Raw genomic sequence first — 19,988 nt, forward strand, 5'->3', positions numbered from 1 at the left:
CAGGTGTGGATCCTGTCTGGTCTCCTGGTGGACAGGACTGCCTCTGAGTCCTTTGTCAGTAGGGCTGGTGCTGGGACAAAGGTCTGCTATTAGGTCTGCAAACAGCTGCCAGTTACTAGGTGTGTGGGCAGGAGTGATTTCCACCAGATCCCTGAGATAGGCTCCTGTTCTGGGACTCAGGGAGGGCAGGGGTGCCCAGGATTGCAGCTGAGAGGGGCTAGAACTGAGTGTCAGGGTTGTTTCAGGGTCCATGGCTGGGACCAGATTCTGCAGGCCTGTGTCTGGGGGCACTGACAAGTGTGCCATCTGCTGGGTTTTTAGGTGTGTGGGACTGCCCTCAGACCATGGCTGAATAAGGATGGAGTTCATTCATAGGGCTGCTTCAGGATACAGTTAGACCAATGTTGGCAGGTCTGCCCTGAGGCACAAGGAGGCTTGCCTCCCAACAGGTTCCTGGGCAAGCAGGAATATTCCTGATCACAGGTGCACACAAACCTGAATTCTGTATTGCCTTGATTAAAAATTCCTAAGGGATCATACCCCTAACTGGCTATCAGAAACAGGCAAATGGCTAGCTTGGTACAGTAAGATCCTTCAAAATGTGGTTCAAAAAATGCTATACTGGGCTACTTACTATTCTTTAAATGTAATACTATTCCCTCTCCTGGTCTGCCTGGTAAACTTCTATTCAGCCTTCTGAATAGATACCTGAATGCCAACTACTCTATCAAAGCCTTTTCTGAGGCAATCCTCTCAGCCTCTGTAGTTTTAGCCATTTCTTGGGACTTTATAAAATGTCTTTATTAAACGGTAATATGCTTTACTGTGATTTGTTACCTCTCTCATTAAAGGGGTAAACTCTTGTTTCTTATAAGTACCTAGCAATAATTTTTGGCACAAGATAGGTGTTCAATGAATATCTGTTAAACAAATGAATATTTTGGGAAGGTAAGCTCAAGAGTTACCTAAATAGAAATAGTAATCAAAACCGTAATATAAATGAAAACAATGGGAAATAGATACATAAGGGGAGGTGGGCCTGGGATAGATTTTGTAAAGATAATCACATCAGAGAATTATTTTAAGGGTAATGTTTTCAGTTGACTTAAAAAAAATGTTTTCTTCTGGATAGATCTTCTATGTAAAGGGAGATTAAATATTAGTTTATGAGTATTGACAGCTATTAACAATAATTATGTTCTCCATTACTTTGACTTTTTTTTCCTATCAGGAGTTCTTTTATGAAATAGAGAACTAAATCTCCTTTAAAGGGAGAGAGTAAGGAAAAGGTTAGCACCTCAAAGGGCTTAGAAACATTTCTTCATATAGTTCCATAGAATAGTAAGGTGATAATACCAGGTGAGTAGAAAATATTTCACTGAGTTTACTACCAAGATGCTTCCACAAATGTATTTAAATTTATCATTTATGAAAAGATAAAAAATCTTTTCACAAATAAAAAGATGTTTTAAGGGACCCGTGACAGATGGAAACCAACCTGAATTATTAATTTCATACTAGTGATATTCTTCTTGTCATATTCTAAATCTGCACCATGTAATATGGGGAATATAGTTACTAAATACTTGAAACATGGCTAGTCAGAGCTGAGATGTGCTCTAAGTATAAAAATACATTTAGAAGACTTAATACAAAAACTATAAAATCTCATTAATATTTTATATTGGTCACATATTCAAATGATAATATTTGGATATATTAGGTCAAATATACTAAAGTTAATTTCATCATTTCTTTTTACTATTTAATGTGGCTACTTGAAAAATTTAAATCACGTGTGGTCTGTATTATATTTTTGTTGTACAGTGCTGCTCTAAAGAATACAATGTGCAGGGGCACCTGGGTGGCTCAGTCAGTTCAGGGTCCGAGTCTTGATTTCAGCTCAGGTCATGATCTCATGGTTTGGGCCACGCTGGGCTCTGTGCCTACAGTTGGGAGCCTGCTTGAGATTCTCTCTCTCTCTCTCTCTCTCTCTCTCTCTCTCTGCCCCCTCTACTCCCCTGCTTGCATGCTCTCTCTCTCTCTCTCTCAAAATAAATAAACAAACAAAAAGAATATAATGTGCATATTCTAGTTTTCTGGTTAGCTTCATTTAAAAACATACTGTCATCAGCAGAAATATAATTAAGGGTATATAGCTAATACTGCTGGTTTTATGGTTAAAATATTTAGCAGAACACCCACATCACTTTTCAGCTTTCTGACTATATGTAACAATATAAACTCTAAGACCAATGAGTAGTTTTTAACTATAAAAAAGTAGGAGGTGACTTCAGAAAATGTTATATATAATTAAAAAAAAATTCTACAACTCCAAACACACCTTGACTATACTGCCAATGTATACTGCAGATATTATAAAGTACCTATAAAAAAACATGTGGTCTTCCTCCACCTCTCCTATTAACTCAAATACAAGTCAAATCCATCAACTTGAAAAAACGTACAAATGATCAAGAGGAAAACCAGTTTGAATGAATGGAGCAAATAAGCTCACCTTTCTTCACCTGTGATGTCATCTCTAACTTTCCATTGACTGTAACTCATTTATCTTGAAGACATCATATTTAATCTCCACTGCTATTTGTATCTCAGACGTGGAAAAAAGCAACCTGCCAGCACGACTGATTCAGGTTTGTTTATTTTGAGAGAGAGCAAGAGACAGCGTGGGGGAGGGGCAGAGAGAGACTCCCAAACAGGCTCTGTGCTGTCAGTGCAGAGCCCGATGTGGGGCTCCATCTCATGAACCCTGAAATCATGACCTGAGCCAAAACCAAGAGTCGGATGCTTGGGGGCAACCAAGCACCCCAGCCATGACTGATTCAAAAGCAAGTCCTCCCCCAGGAAGGAGAAATCCTCATTTTCTCATTCTCTTGAGAGAAACAGGAATGGTAAGATATATAGGCAGGTGAAATGAAATTAACCATGAATTATATATGTCTACATGGCAAGTTTTCTCCACTTATTAACTAACAATTAGGCTCCCAGAATTTAAGATGACTAGGCTGGTGTTCATTTTTTTACTTTTCCCAAACATTTCAATCTGTATCACTGGCATCAAGATCTGGTTATTACTTTCTTCCTGCCTTCGTCTGTCCCTGCTATAGTGGAGAAAGAGATCATCCACATTCTATCTTCTCTTCTGTCCTTCTCTAATCTCCTTTTTTCTACTACTTCAATCTATTTAGTCCAAACATTTTTTTTTTTTTAAGAAATGAGAAGTGAGAGTATTTTTATTTATGTATTTTTTTTAAATTTTTTTTTCTTTTTTTCAACGTTTTATTTATTTTTGGGACAGAGAGAGACAGAGCATGAACGGGGGAGGGGCAGAGAGACAGGGAGACACAGAATCGGAAACAGGCTCCAGGCTCTGAGCCATCAGCCCAGAGCCTGACGCGGGGCTCGAACTCACGGACCGCGAGATCGTGACCTGGCTGAAGTCGGACGCTTAACCGACTGCGCCACCCAGGCGCCCCTAACACAAACATTTTCTTAAGTATAATTATCAGAGACTCCTACATATCAAGGTGCCACAAGTGGAACTGGGAGTTCATTTAATGAATTGTGGTTTTACTTTTGCTGTTCTATGCGTGGTAAATAAAGAACACCTATCTCCCAGATGGAATATACAAGTCTGTATATATATAACAAACAAACAAAAAAACAACCAAACAAACAAACAAAAAAAACCAGAAAAACTGTCTTTCACAATCATGGCTAATAGCCAAGACTATCAACAAAAAGTTTTGACATTTGGGGCGCCTGGGTGGCGCAGTCGGTTGGGCGTCCGACTTCAGCCAGGTCACGATCTCGCGGTCTGTGAGTTCGAGCCCCGCGTCAGGCTCTGGGCTGATGGCTCAGAGCCTGGAGCCTGTTTCCGATTCTGTGTCTCCCTCTCTCTCTGCCCCTCCCCCGTTCATGCTCTGTCTCTGTCCCAAAAATAAATAAACGTTGAAAAAAAAAAAGTTTTGACATTTTTGACAATTCTTGGCATTATGGTGACTATATTCCATCAGAGTTATTAGCACATAAAAGTACACTTTCCCCCCAATTTCTTTATGTCACTTCACAGATGTTATTTGGTTTTAATGAATCTAAATCATAAAACGTTTTTTCTATTTCTACTTTCCTTTTCAGTTGTGACTAAAATTATTTCTTGCTATGTAATCAAATAATCTATTACCCAAAAATGACTTCACAACTCCTAGTACTACAAATCTGTATAAAATATTTTGTCTTTTTAATTCCCACATCAAACTTATTTATCCCTCCCAACACAATAGCTTTCTTTCCCTGGCTGGAATCTATTTACCAAGTAATGCTCATTGCTAAGCTCACAGTATTAGGTAATGATGGTAAAAAAAAGTTAAATATTACATTTATATTAAATATTATATATATTAAATATTACATTATAACCAGCAAGAATAATGTTATCCATATTTGTAAAGGGTTGCTCAGGAGAAATAAAGGTGGTGTTTGAAAGAGCACTGAATGAGAAATCAAGTGTCCAAAACGCAAAAAATCCACTGACTACAGTTTTGTGAAATAAAATAATTTTTAAGTTATTTAAAAAGACAAAAACCTATCACTTTAGCAACATCTAATTTCTTCCTCGAAACATGATGATACTTTAATCATATTATTTGAAATCTTGCTCTAAGTTAAGTTCTCATATCACTAAACCTCTGGTCTAAGTCATCTTCACCTGTAAAGTTCTCTGATTCTATAAATTCCTAGTCATTGAACTGAGCACTGAGTGAAAGGGTTCAGTTAGAAATAAAAACAAAGAGAGTAAATGAGTAGTAACCATTTTCTCCCATAAATTTAAAACTCTTTTGTCATTCTGGCTCAAATGACCACCCATCTCTTTTGGGTTATTCTTGAAATTTAACAGCTACAATGTATGCCTGCAGTATTGGCTCAATTTATTTGCAGGGTTTCTAAGACTTTTAGCATTACTACTTTTAATGAGAATAACATTTTCAACTATGAGACTACTCAAATTAATTGGTCTTGGAATGATGAATAGGAGTCTCTCACTGATAGATTTTAAAGCATTATTCATTTATATAAATTTAAACTGAATTATTTTATCCACAGACTGATTTATATTATACTTGGGGTTAGGATGGAAAAGGAATGAGTGAAAAGCAGCTTAGCTACTAATATAAATCTTAATGATGTCTGTTTTCTGATAAACATTATCTGCTTACCATTTTTAAAATTTCAATGTGTGTTAAGAAATAATATTGTTATGGGCGCCTGGGTGGTGCAGTCGGTTAAGCGTCCGACTTCAGCCAGGTCATGATCTTGCGGTCCGTGAGTTCGAGCCCCGTGTCAGGCTCTGGGCTGATGGCTCGGAGCCTGGAGCCTGTTTCCGATTCTGTGTCTCCCTCTCTCTCTGCCCCTCCCCCGTTCATGCTCTGTCTCTCTCTGTCCCAAAAATAAATAAAAAACGTTGGAAAAAAAAAATTAAAAAAAAAAAGAAATAATATTGTTATGAAATAGCAAAAAAAAGACAAATTTAATAAGGAAAACTAGTTTACAGTTTTATAAAATTAAAAATCACTATAATCTAAAATACATCCAGATGATACAAAAATTGGGCTTTACAGTTCGTGGGGTCCATCCTAGAAACTGATGGTAAAATGCTGAGTTCATGTGCACTTTCTGGAAGAAGGATCACTAGCTTTCATCAGCTCTTCATAGATTAACCAAAAATATTAGGTACCACTGATGTAGGCCTAGAGTCCTGTAGGGATATTTACACACACACACACACACACACACACACACACACACACACACCAAAACAACAAAAATTCTAGATCTGTCGACAGAAGATATTAACCACATTTACCAATGTATATCCCTTATCAAAACTGCCAGATTTTAGGAGCTACTTCTATGTGTATGTAAGGTCAGAAAGAACAAGCAGATGTCAACCAATGACAGAGATTACTATAAAAGATTCACACAAAAGTAGGTTAGAGAATCAAAATAAGTATAATAAGACCAACACCTAATTTATTTTGGGCCTAGAGGGCTGAGTGTTTGTCACTTTTGCTGGCAAGCTTTCATATTCCAAGAAAAAGCCTTTTCTATCAGAAATGCCACTTTTTAAAAATGTTTACTTTGATAGAGAGAGAGAGAGAGAGGAGAATGAGAATGAGTCGGGGAGTGGAAAGGGAGGGGGACAGAGGGTCTAAAAGGAGCTCTGCACTGACAGCAGAGAGCCCAATGCAGGTGTCAAACTCGTGAAGCTGCGAGATCATGACCTGAGCTGAAGTCAGACACTTAACAGACTCAGCCACCCAGACGCCCCAGAAATGCCACTTCTCAATCAAATCACAGCTGTCAAAATTAACACCACCACAGAAAACACCAGAGTTTCCCAGTTTTTAGAGAAAAGAAAAATGCTTTACTTCGGAAATTCTTTTTTTTTTAGTGTTTATTTATTTTGAGAGAGAGCGAGCGAGAGAGAGAGAGAGAGCGCGAGCGAGCGAGTGCATGAACAGGGCAGGGGCAGAAAGAGAGGGAGAAAGAGAATCCCAAGCAGGCTCCATGCCCAGCAAGGAGCCCTATGCAAGGCTTGATCTCACAACCGTGAGATTATGACTGGAGCCAAAATTAAGAGTCAGACTCTCTTTTCCCCTTTGGATATTCTTTCCTGCTTTGTTGAAGATTAATTAAGCATATAAGTGTGGGTTTATTTCTGGGTTTTATATTCTGTTCCATTGCTCTGTGTCTATTTTTGTGCCAGTACTGTACTATTTTGATTACTACAACTTTGTATCATAACTTGAAGTCCAGAATTGTGATACCTCCAGTTTTGTTCTTTCTTAGGATTGCTTTGGCTATTCAGGGTCTTTTGTTGTTCCATACAAATTTCAGTGTTATTTGTTTAAGTTCTGTGAAAAATACTGTTGGTGTTTTGAGAATGATTTCAGTAACTCTGTAGATTGCTTTGGGTAATATGGACATTTTGACAATATTCTCATCCATGAACTTGGAATATCTTTCCATTTCTTAGTGTCTACAGTTTCTTTTATCAGTGTTTTATAGTTCATAGAGTATAGGTCTTTCATCTCTTTGGTTAAGTTTATTCCTAGGTACTTTATTCTTTTTGGTACAACTATAAGTAGTGTTTTTTTTTTTTTTTTAATTTCTGTGACTTCACTTTTGTTGTCTAGAAACACTACCAATTTCTAGTTATTAATTTTGTATCCTGCCACTTTACTGAATTCATTTTTTCTAGTAGTTTTTTTTCGTGGAATCTTTAGGATTTTTCTATGTATAGCATCATGTCATCTGCAAATAAGTAACAGTTTAACAACTTCTTTACCAATATGGATGCCTCTCATTTCTTTTTCTTGTGTGATTGCTATGCAATCCTTTATATTTCTGTGGTATCAGTTACTTCTTTCTCATTTCTGGCTTTATTTGGGTCTTTTCTCTTTTTTTCTTAATCAATCTAAGCGTTTGTCAATCTTGTTTATCTTTGCAAAGAACCAGCTCTTGAGTTTGCTTTTTTTTTTCCTTTTTCTTTTCTTTCTTCTCCTTCTTCCTCTTCTTTTTCTTTCCCCTCCCCCTCCTCCTCCTTCTTCTTCTAAGTCTCTATGTCATTTACTTCTGTCCTGATCTTTAGTATTTCCTTTCTTCTACTCACCTTGGGTTTTGTTTGTTGTCTTTCTAGTTCCTTTATGTGTAAAATTAGATTGATTTTTTTTTCTTATTTCTTAGGCCTATATTGCTATATATTTCCCTCTCCAAACTGCTTATGATGTGTCCCAGAGATTTTGGACTGTTGTGTGTTCATTTTCATTTGTTGCCATGTATTTTTTTATTTATTCTTTGACTGCTTCATTGATCCCTTGGTTGTTTACAGGTTATGTGGTTTAGTCTTGACATTTTTGTGGTTTTCCTGTTTTTTGTTTTTTTCCTGTGATTCATTTCTAGGTTCATATTGTTGTGTTGGAAAAGATACATGGTATGATTTTGATCTTAAATTTATTGAGGCTTGTTTAATGGCCTAATATGTCATCTACTCTGGAGAGTATTCTATTTATACTTGAAAAGAATGTGTATTCTGTTGTTTTTATATGGAACGGTCTGTATATATCTGTTATGTCCAGATGGTACAATATGTCATATTGATTTTCTGTCTGGATGATTCATCCATTGATGTAAGTGGAATGTTAAAGTCCTCTATTTTCTTGATGGATTGATCTCTTTATTATTATGTAATGCCCTTCTCTTTTATTACAATCTTTGTTTAAAAGTCTATTTTGGGGGTACCTCGGTGGCTCAGTCAATTGAACATCCAACCGGTTCAAGTCATGATCTTGCAGTTCATGAGCTCAAGCCCCATATCGGGCTTGCTGCTGTCAGCCTGTCAGTGCAGAGCCCACTTCAAATCCTCTGTCCTCACTCTCTGCCCCTCCCCTGCTTGTGCTCTCTCTCAAAAAAAAAAGAAAAAAAAGTCTATTTTGTCTAAGTAATGCTACCCCCAATTTTTTTTTCACTTTCATTTACATGGTGAATGTTTCCTGTCCCTTCACTTTCAGTCTGTAAGCATCTTTAGGTCTGAGATGAGTCTCTTGTAGGAAGCAATATAGATGGGTATTACTGTTTTTATCCATTCTACTACTCCGTGTCTTTTGATTGGAGCATTTAGGCCACTTACATTTATTTTTTTTCAACATTTATTTATTTTTTGGGGGGACAGAGAGAGACAGAGCATGAACGGGGAGGGGCAGAGAGAGAGAGGGAGACACAGAATCGGAAACAGGCTCCAGGCTCTGAGCCATCAGCCCAGAGCCTGACGCGGGGCTCGAACTCACGGACCGCGAGATCGTGACCTGGCTGAAGTCGGACGCTTAACCGACTGCGCCACCCAGGTGCCCCGGGGCCACTTACATTTAAAGTAATGACTGATAAGTATATACTTACTACCATTTATTAAATTTGCTTTCTGGTTGTTTTTGTAGTTCATTGTTCTTTTCTGCTTCTCTTGTTCTCTCTGTGATGGATAAGTATCTCTAGTGTTGTATTTGGCTTTATTTCACTTTATTTATTTATTTTTTTTGCCTTTTTTTTTAACTTTGTTTTTTATTTTTAAAAATTTGTATCACACTTAGTTAGCATACAGTGAAGCAATGATTTCAGGAGTAGATTCCTTAGTGCCCCTTACCCATTTAGCCCATCCCCCCTCCCAAAACCCCTCCAGTAACCCTCAGTTTGTTCTCCCATATTTATGAGTCTCTTCTGTTTTGTCCCCCCTCCCTGTTTTTATGTTATTTTTGTTTCCCTTCCATTATGTTTATCTGTTTTGTCTCTTAAAGTCCTCATATGAGTGAAGTCATATGATTTTTGTCTTTCTCTGACTGATTTCACTTAGCATAATACCCTCCAGTTCCATCCACGTAGTTGCAAATGCAAGATTTCATTCTTTTTGATTGCCGAGTAATACTCCATTGTATATATATACCACATCTTCTTTATCCATTCATCCACCGATGTACATTTGGGCTCTTTCCATACTTTGGCTATTGTTGATAGTGCTGCTATAAACATGGGGGTGCATGTTCCCCTTCGAAATAGCACACCTGTATCTCTTGGATAAATGCCTAGTAGTGCAATTGCTGGGTCATAGGGTAGTTCTATTTTTAGTTTTTTGAGGAACCTCCATACTGTTTTCCAGAGTGTCTCCACCAGCTTGCATTCCCACCAACAATGCAAAAGAGATCCTCTTTCTCTGCATTCTTGCCAACATCTGTTGTTGCCTGAGTTGTTCATGTTAGCCATTCTGGCAGGTGTGAGGTGGTATCTCATTGCGGTTTTGATTTGTATTTCCCTGAGGATGACTGATGTTGAGCATTTTTTCATGTGTTGGTTGGCCATCTGGATGTCTTCTTTGGAGAAGTGTTTATTCATGTCTTTTGCCCATGTCTTCACTGGATTATTTGTTTTTTGGGTATTGAGTTTGATAGGTTCTTTGTAGATTTTGGATACTAACCCTTTATCTGATATGTCATTTGCAAATATCTTCTCCCATTCTGTCGGTTGCCTTTTAGTTTTGCTGATTGTTTCCTTCGCTGTGCAAAGCTTTTTATTTTGATGAGGTCCCAATAGTTCATTTTTGCTTTTGTTTCCCTTGCCTCCAGAGACGTGTTGAGTAAGAAGTTGCTGTGGGCAAGATCAAAGAGGTTTTTGCCTGCTTTCTCCTCAAGGATTTTGATGGCTTCCTGTCTTACATTGAGGTCTTTCATCCATTTTGAGTTTATTTTTGTGTATGGTGTGAGAAAGTGGCCGAGGTTCATTCTTCCACATGTCGCTGTCCAGTTTTCCCAGCACCACTTGCTGAAGAGACTGTCTTTATTCCATTGGATATTCTTTCCTGCTTTGTCAAAGATTAGTTGGCCATACGTTTGTGGGTCCATTTCTGGGTTCTCTATTCTGTTCCATTGATCTGAGTGTCTGTTTTTGTGCCATATTTCACTTTATTTTTGGTGTATCTATCATAGGTTTTGGCTTTGTGGTTATCATGAGGTTCATACATGTCATCCTAAGTAAACAGCAGCCTACATTAACTTGATGGTCATTTAAGTTCAAACACATTCTTAAAAAAACAAACAAAAAAACCCAGGAGTGCCTAGGTAGCTCAGTCAGTTAAGTGGCAGAGTCTTGATTTTGGCTCAGGTCATGATCTCATGGTTGTGAGATTGAGCCCTGTGTCGGGCTTGATGCTAGGCATGGAGCCTGTTTAAGATTGTCTCTCTCACACTGCCCCTACCCCATTCATGTGTGGGTACTTGTTCTTTCTCTAAAAAAAAACAAAACAAAAAAACCCACATTAGAGGGAATCAACAGTAATTTTTGAGGATGCAGAAGAACATATCAGCAATCTGGAAGATAGAGTAATAGCACACAAGCTGAATCGCAAAAAGAAAACAGAATTTTTTAAAATGAGGATAGATTAAGAGATCTCTTAGATAAAATCAAGTAAACAAACATTGGCACTATAGTAGTCCCAAAAGAAACAGAGAGAAAGGTGTAGAAACTTATCTGAAGAAATAATAACTGAAAACTCCCCTAAGGTAGGGAGGTAAATAGACTTCCATCTCCAAGAAACACAGAGAGTTCCAAACAAGATGAACCCAAAAGGTCCACACTACAGTGCATAATAATTAAAATGAGATCATGAGATCACGACCTGAGGCAAAATCAAGAGTTGAAGGCTTAACTGACTGAGCCACTCAGGCAGGCACCCCTTCTACTGTGTTTTTTTACTTCAGTTATTTTATTAACCCTGTTTAAAATTACAATGATCTCTTTTTAGCATTTTAGTATTTTCTATATTTTTATTGACGGTCTCACTGGGTTCTTCCATTTTTTTTTTCCAACCCATTGAGTATCTTTATGATCATTACTTTAAGTTCTTTATCAGGCAGATTGTTGATCTCTGTTTCATTTAGTTCCTTTTCTGAGGTGTTTTTTTTTCCCCCCACTGTTCTTTCTTATAGAGCATATTCCTCTGTCTCCCAAGTTTGCTTGACTGTCTGTGTTTGTATGCATTAGGCGAAACAACTATTTCTCCTAAAGCTGAAGGAGTGGTCTTGTGTACAGTGTACCCTGAGCAGACTGTGTGTGCATTGGTGATTTTGCTGGTTGGGTGGAGCTGTGGCTGTATATGCCAGTAACTCTTTAATGCCATGGCATGTCTCTGTCTCTCTTGCTTTCTCTTGCCATTCTCTTTACCTTTGGTTTTTCAGTACCTGTTCAGTCCTTAGTTAGATCTTCTTCAGGAGGAACTGACCTATTAATAGGTGTAATTTGGAGGAAGTGAGTTCAAAGTCTTCCTACATTGCCATCTTCAACTGGGACAGAGAGAATAAATTTAAACTAGGTTTATGTAGCTTTTTTTTATCATTATAAGAAGTTAAATCATTAAAATTTTTTTAATGTTTATTTGTTTTTTAGAGAGAGAAAGAGACATAGCCACTGAGTGTGAGCAGGGGAGGGCCAGAGAGCCAAAAGAGGGAGACACAGAATCCAAAGCAAGCTCCAAGCTCTGAGCTGTCATCAGAGTCTGAAGTAGGGCTTGAACTCATGAGCTGTCAGATCATGACCTAAGCTGAAATCGGATGCTAACCGACTGAGCCACCCAGGCGTCCCATAAGTTAATTCATTTTAAAATCATTACATAAACTAACAACCTGCACATTAGTAAAATTTGACAAGTTAATGTAAGGAGACTCTTTGGGATATTTCTGTTTTAGCTCCATCTATACAATATTTTTCAACATCCCAGCAATGTTCAAAACATGCCAGTCAAAGGCAATTTAAAAAAATTCTGTTGAGGGGATGGCCTGGGTGGCTCACTCCATTAAGTGTCCAACTTCGGGTCAGGTCATGATCTCCCAGTTCGTGGTTTGGAGCCCCACGTTGGACTCTGTGTTGATAGCTTGGAGCCTGGAACCTGCTTTGGATCCTGTGTCTCCCTCTCTCTCTGCCCCTCCCCTGCTCATGCTCTGCCTCTCTCTCTCTCAAAATAAACAAAGATTAAAAAAAAATTCTGGTGGGGTGCCTGTTCGGTCAGTTAAGCGTCCGACTCTTGATTTCAGCTCAGGTCATGATCTCATGGTTTGTAAGTTCGAGCCCCTTATTGGGCTCGCTGCTATACGTGCAGGGACTGCTTTGGATCCTCTGTCTCCCTCCCTCTGCCCCTATCTTCCATCCCCATCCCATCTATTTCAAAAATAAACAAACATATATAAAAAATTTTATTTGCAGCAATGCAATGGTAATAATCTTATTATAGTAAAATTAATAATAATGCATAAACTTTCCATATGGAAATCATGTATGTGTTTATGTAATCATAAACACACATTTGAAGCTAGAATGATTTTTGGAATCATCAAATTCAATCATCTCTTTACAGATCAGGAAACTGAGGTGACTTGTCTAAGACTGTAATACTAGTTAGGGCAGAGCTAAGTAGAGGACCTGGGTTCTGACTCCCATTTCATGTTGTTCCTTATAATTAAACCATGTCCTAGAATATAATTGTCTTTTTGAAAGTTATTATAAAAATTATAAGTGGCATATTTTAGAGTAGTATATGATGGCAATTTGTGGAAAAATGTTTTTAGGTACTTACTGTTCCACTCCAAATAAAGAAAATTTTAATTAAGTGATACAGAAAACAACAATTTACTTTTAAACCTAGCAAAACAAAACAAAAAACCCCACTGACAACTCAACAGCAGCCTTCAAGTATATCATGTTGAAATCATATTATAGATCATATGGTGAAGCCAAGAAAACTGCATATAGCCTTCAGGCGGCTCATTATTATTTCAGATGGTAAATAAGGGACTGAAAAGAACATCTAGGCAACAAAGTTAGAATAGAACATACTGAACCATGGCAATAAACAGATGACTCATTTTGAAGCTGAGAGACAATAGCAGTAACAAATCATTTGCGCCACATAATCCTTTTACTTAAATATGAAATCTGTGACCTATTTTATTTATGTATTCATTTATTTATTGCTGAGTCAGTGAGTGAACTAAAGAAACAAACAGGGTTCTTTCCTGCCCAATGTACATAACATGCATTTGCTTAAAGGCATGTAATAAAAACATATTGGAAAAGTATTACAGTTAGTTACAAACTTTTTCTTTCATCTGAATCCTTCAAGTTAATTTAGCTCTGTTTCTATGGTAATAATAATAGGATACAATTTACTATCACCAGTCCCTCTCCAAGTCCTAAAGATGTGTTGTGAAAGTACAAAATCACATATAATGTTTGATAATCAATCTTCTGGAACATGCAAAAGACTGTATTATTGCCAAAAGATAATTCATTTCTTCAACTTAACTGCATTCTTCTTTAATCCTATTTCAAAAAACCAGAGCTGTCAGATCATTAAGTACTTATATCTTAGAAACTCAGCCTATACACTGTTCTCCTACTGTTTGTTCATTCAATTATTAGAATATATACTGTGTGCCAATGATGTGAAAAATTATAGCAGTTAAGGTCCATATGTCCATAAGTTTAGACTCTTGGCATAGAAATAAAGGTTTAAAAAAAATCAGGTGAGGATAAGGAATTATTAATAACTTTATTAATGTGTATAACTGGCACTGTGTTTATATAAAAAAAAGCCCACTACTTCCAGAGCTTCATACTGAGTGTGTAGTGTAAAATGACATCAATATGTTGGATTTGTTTTAAAACACTTAAGATAAAAGAAAGCAAATGTGGCAAAATCCTTAATGACTGAATCTGAATGATAGGTTCTTTGTGTCTATTTTTTGTGTGTGTTTGAAAATTTCATTAAAAGAGTTAGAAAATCAGGCAGTCATTTCTCTGTAACTGGCAAGTTCACTTTACTCTGTGCCTCAGTTTCACCATCTGTAAAATAGGAATAATAATGGTACATATCCTTATGGTTGCTTAATATTGCTGTTTCTCTGGGAAAACTAGTTTAGCATTTTAGGGGAACACATGTATTCAGCTCTTTGCAGTGCTGGCAATACAACTGGGTCTTACCGAGCCCCATGACTGTAGTGGTGACTCTAATAGGAGTTTGGTATCAGGAGGGTGTTAGGCTTGAGAAGGTGGGTATAAGCTATGGAGGAGCAAAGTCTCTTGCCTCAGGTGATTACCTTTCTCCTTTGCCTTTAACCAAAATAGTCCTTTTGAGGTTTCTAAGAATGAGATTCTTTTTTGAAGTTACTAGCAACATCTGAATAAAAGGTAGTTCAATTCTGCTTTGTTTCTTCCCTTTTCCCAGATTAAGAGATGTAAAAGAAGAAGAGTACACATGAGGAATGTCTGGGTAGGAAAACAGATTTATCTGGGCCTATGGTTACAGGTGATGAGACCAGTGATTTGGGGCAAAGGGAAGGAAGAATCCTTGTGTAGAGCACTACCTGCTTTTTCCTTTCTACTTAGTCCTACCATCTTGAGCCCATAGCTCATATGAGGGCCAGATGTAAGCAAATTCAAAGAAGTAACGGGTTTACATGAAGCAGGAAATGAGGGAGGAGAAAAGAGGGAAAGGAAAATTCCAAGTGACTGCCGAAAGGGAGACCAGGAAGTTTCTGGGGCAATTCAACAGACTGACTCAAATTTACATAACTATATGAACAGGGCACTGTTTGAAAGTACTTCGCAGTACAAGGAGTTGAATACCAAAGATAAGCCATATTTTCAGAAAGTAAACTGTTCACACGCTGGGTATTTTCTTTTTTAAAGAAAGTACAAACCATTAATGCAAAAGGAAAACAAAATGAATAAAAATGGCCAAAGGAAAAATATGTTTAGACATATTTAGGGAGTAGCAATTAAAAGGGCATTATAATATTAGCTGGACAATTATGTCTAATTTCTTATACTTACATTCTCCTTCTAGAAGGCCTCCAGATAAAAATATACAATCAGACTACTCATCACTTTCACTGCTCCCACACTGGTCCACAGCACCATCATCCCTTGCCTGGATCACTGCAAAGGCCTCCTGACTCAGCCTGTTGCTTCTACCCTTGTCCTGCTACAAACGATTTCCAACACAGCATCTAGAATGTTCCTTTTTTAAAAAATCCTTTGAGTATGGTTGACCCACAATATTACATTAGTTTCAGGTGTACAAAACAGATTCAACTTCTCTATATGTTATGTTATGCTCACCAAAAGTATAGTTACCATGTCACCATACAATGCTATTACAGCATCACTGACTATATTCCCTATGCTATGCCTTTTATTCCCATTACTTATTCATTCCATAACTGGAACCTGGATTTCCTACTCTCCTTCATCCATTTTACCCATTCCTCTATCCCCCTTCCCTCTAGAAACCATCAGTTTGTTCTGTTAGAATGTTCCTTTTGAAATATTATATATGTCACTCCTCAGTTCAAAACTTTTTCATGGCTCCTCCTCTTAGAGTAAAAGTCAAAGTCTTTATAAGAGGCTAATAAAGGGCTACTGATTTCCACATCACCATTCCCCATATGGGGCGGGCAGTGTTCTATATTCCAAGGCATTTTCTGCTATCGTACTTAAGCACTCCCTTGGTCAAAGTCCCACAGTTGAGTTCCTCCATTTAACTGCTACTTACTCCAAGAATGACTTTCCAGAGAGACACAGAAGGCTGCTCTCTCCCTTACTTCTTTCAAATACTATTTCAGTGGTTGAGATGTTTCTTAAATTCCCTTATTTTACACAGCAACACTCCTTTCTACTTCCACCATTCCCATTTCCCTTCACTGCTTCATTTTGCCTCACTGCATGTATTATGAACTATGATACTATATATTTTACTTACTTGTTTTTTGTCTTTTTTTTTTTTTCCCCACTAGAACATGCTCTATGATGGCAGGACTCTTTGACTACTGTTGTATCCCCAGTTGCTACAACAGGGCCTGGCATTCAATAAATACTTGTTGAATAATATATTTACCTTAGTTCATGACAAAAATTAGGGTCTATTTAACTATACCTAACATATTACAAATTTAGGGTACAGGTGTACATTAGGTACAAGATGCATTAGGAATCCCTCTAAAATATCATATTTGCCAGAAAAGTGAAACTTCTTTTCTCAAACCAGTTATATGCACTTTTAAAAAGTTAATTGATTTATTTTGAAGAGTGAGAGCTGGAGGGAGTGCAAAGAGAGAGGGAGAGAGAGAATCCCCAGCAGGCTCTGGATAGTGCAGAGCCCTGACATGCGGCTTGATCCCGTGACTGTAAGATCATTACCTGAGCAGAAGTCAAGAGTCAGACACTTAACCAAATGAGCCACCCAGATGCCCCTGCATTTATCTGCATTACCTTTTCAACCATAGTTAAATGGACATACAATTTTAATATACGTATTTAAATTGTATGTTTTACAAAACACATATATGCATATTAAAATTTCATGAAAAGGGCTAGTTTTCTTTTTAGCATAAGAATTTCCCTATGAATTAAACAACCATGAGAATTTTTGACAGACTTTTATAAAAACCTACACATATACAGGCATATCTTTAAGATATTATGGGTCTGGTTCCAGATCATCACAATAAAGCAAATACCATAATAAAAAGCTAAGTCAAATGAATTTTTTGGTTTCCCAGTCAGTGCATATACAAGTTATTTTTATGCTATACTGTAGTCTATCAAGTACACAAGAGTATTATGTCTAAGTGTACATGCCTTAATTATAAAATTGTTTATTGCTGAGGCACCTGGGTGGCTCAGGTTACGCTCTCATGGTTTGTGAGTTGGAGCCCTGTGGCTGGCTCTGTGCTGACAGTTCGGAGCCTGGAGCCTGCTTCCCATTCTGTGTGTGTCTCTTTCTGCCCCTCTGTGCTCATGCTCTGTCTCTCTCTCTCAGAAATAAACAAACATTTAACAAAATTAGAAAAAAACCTTTATTGTTAAAAAATGCTAACCATCATCTGAGCTTTCACCAAATGTTTTTACTGGTGGAGAGTCTTACCTCCATGCTGATGGCTGCTGACTGATCAGGGTAGTGGTTGCTAAAGGATAGGGTAGATGTGGCAATTTCTTAAGACAATAAAGTTTGCTACATCAATTGACTCTTCATTGCACAAATTATTTCTCTGTAGTATGCAATGCTGTTTGATAGCATTTTACCCACAATGGAGTCAATCCTCTCAAACCATCCTGCTTTATCAACGAAGTTTATGTAATATTCCAAATCCTCTGTTGTCATTTCAATAATCGTGACAGCATTTTCATCAGCAGTAGATTCTATTTCAAGAAACCACTCTCTTTGCCCATCCATAAGAAGCAACTCTTCATTCATTAACGTTTTATCATGAGTTTGCACTAATTCAGTCACATCTTTATATTCCACTTCTAATTCTAGTTCTCTTGCTATTTCCACCACATCTGCAGTTACTTCCTCCACCAAAATCTTGAACCCCTTAAGGTCACCCATGAGGATTGGAATCAAGTTCTTCCAAACTCCTTTAATGATGGTATTCTGACCTCTTCTCATGAATTATGAATGTTCTTAATGACACCTAGAGTGGTGATTCTTTTCCAGGTTTTCAACTTACCCTGTCCAGATTATCAGAGGAATCATGATTTATGGCAGTTATAGCCTTATAATATATATTTTTAAAAATAGTATGGCTTGAAAATCAAAATTACTCCTTGGGCTAGAGAATGGATGTTGAACTACCAGTCATGAAAACAACATTAATTTCATTGTACAATTCCATCAGAGTTCTTGGGTGAACAGGTGCATTGTCAATGAACTATTTCTTTTAAGTTTATTTATTTATTATGAGAGAGAGAGAACAAGTGAAGGAGAGAGAGAATCCCAAACTGTCAGTACAGACAGAGCCAGATGTGGGACTTGAACTCAGGAACTGTGAGATCATGACCTGAGCTGAAGTTGGCTGCTTAACTGACTGAACCACCCAGGCGCCCCAATGAGTTGTAATATTTTGAAAGGATTTTTTTTCCCCCTGAGTAGTAGGTCTAACCAGTGGGCTCAAAATATTCAGCAAACCATGTTGTAAACAGATATGCTGTTCATTCAGGCTTTGTTGTTCCATTTACAGAGCACAGGTAGAATAGATTTACTATAATTTTCAAAGGCTCTAGGATTTTTAGAATAGTCAGTGAGCACCGTTTTCAACTTAGATGTCATCAGTTTCATTAGCCCCTGATAAAAGAGCCAAGCTGTCTTTTGAAGCTTTGAAGCGAGGCAATGACTTCTCCCTCCCTAGCTCTGAAAGTCTTAGATGGCATCTTCTCCCAACAGAAGGCTGTTTTGTCTATGTTGAAAATCTGTTGCTTAGGGTAGCCATCTTCATTAATTACCTTAGCTAGATCTTCTGGATAACTTGCTACAGCTTCTACATCAGCAATTGCTACTATACCTTGCACCTTGATGTTATGGGGAAGGCTTTTTTCCTTAAATGTCATGAACCAACTTCTGCTAGTTTCAAAGTTTTCTTTTGTACCTTCTTCACCTCTCTCAGCCTTCACAGAACTGAAGAGAGTTAGAGCCTTGTTCTGGATTAGGCTTTGGCTTAAGGGAATGTGGCTGTTTTTATCTTCTATACAGACCACTAAAACTTTCTCCTTATCAGCAATAAGGCTGTTCCACTTATCATTTGTGTGTTCCCTGGGATACCACTCTTAATTTCCTTCACTAACTTTTCTTTGGTATTCACAACTTGGCTAACTATTTGGCACAAGACGTCTAGCCTTTGGTCTGTCTTGGCCTTTGACATGCCTTCCTCACTAAGCTTAATCATTTTTAGCTTCTGATTTAAAGCGAGAGAAGGGCACTTGGGTGGCTCAGTCATTGAGTGTCTGACTTTAGTTCAGGTCATGATCTCATGGTTCATGAGTTCGAGCCCTGCGTGGGGCTCTCTGCTGTCAGCACAGAGCCCACTTTGGGATCCTCTGTCCCCCTGCCTCTCTGACCCTCCCTCTTCATTCTCTCTTTCTCTAAATAAATAAACTTAAAAAAAAAAGTTAAAAAAAATAAAGGAAGAGGCATGTGATTCTTCCTGTCACTCAGGGCCATTTCAGAGTTATTAATTGGCCTAATTTCAATACTGTGGTATCTCAGGGATTCAGGGAGGCCCGAGGAGAAGGAAAAAGGCTAGGGAATGGCTGGTAATTGGAGCAGTCAAAACACACAACATTTACTGATTAAGTTTGTTGTCTTATATGGAAATGGTTTGTGGCACCCTAAAATAATTACAATTGTAACATCAAAGATCACCGACCACAGATCACCATAACAAATCTAATTATCATGAAAAAGTTTGAAATATTGTAAGAATTACCAAAATGTGACACAGAGACACAAGGTGAGCAAGTGCTGTTGGAAAAATGGTGCCAACAGACTTGTTCAATGTGGGGTTGCCACAAAATGTCAATCTGTAAACACAAAAACA

The 19,988-nt window shown here is 37.7% G+C and overlaps 1 protein-coding gene across 2 annotated transcripts in view; it reads right to left on the minus strand.

The window, feature by feature from the left end:
- FBXO33 (F-box protein 33) overlaps positions 1-19,988 on the minus strand; it is a 32,797-nt gene that overhangs the window by 5,649 nt on the left and 7,160 nt on the right. The window lies entirely within an intron of this gene.

The sequence above is a fragment of the Prionailurus viverrinus genome, chromosome B3 (genome assembly GCF_022837055.1).
Source record: "Prionailurus viverrinus isolate Anna chromosome B3, UM_Priviv_1.0, whole genome shotgun sequence".
NCBI classification, from domain to species: Eukaryota; Metazoa; Chordata; class Mammalia; order Carnivora; family Felidae; genus Prionailurus; species Prionailurus viverrinus.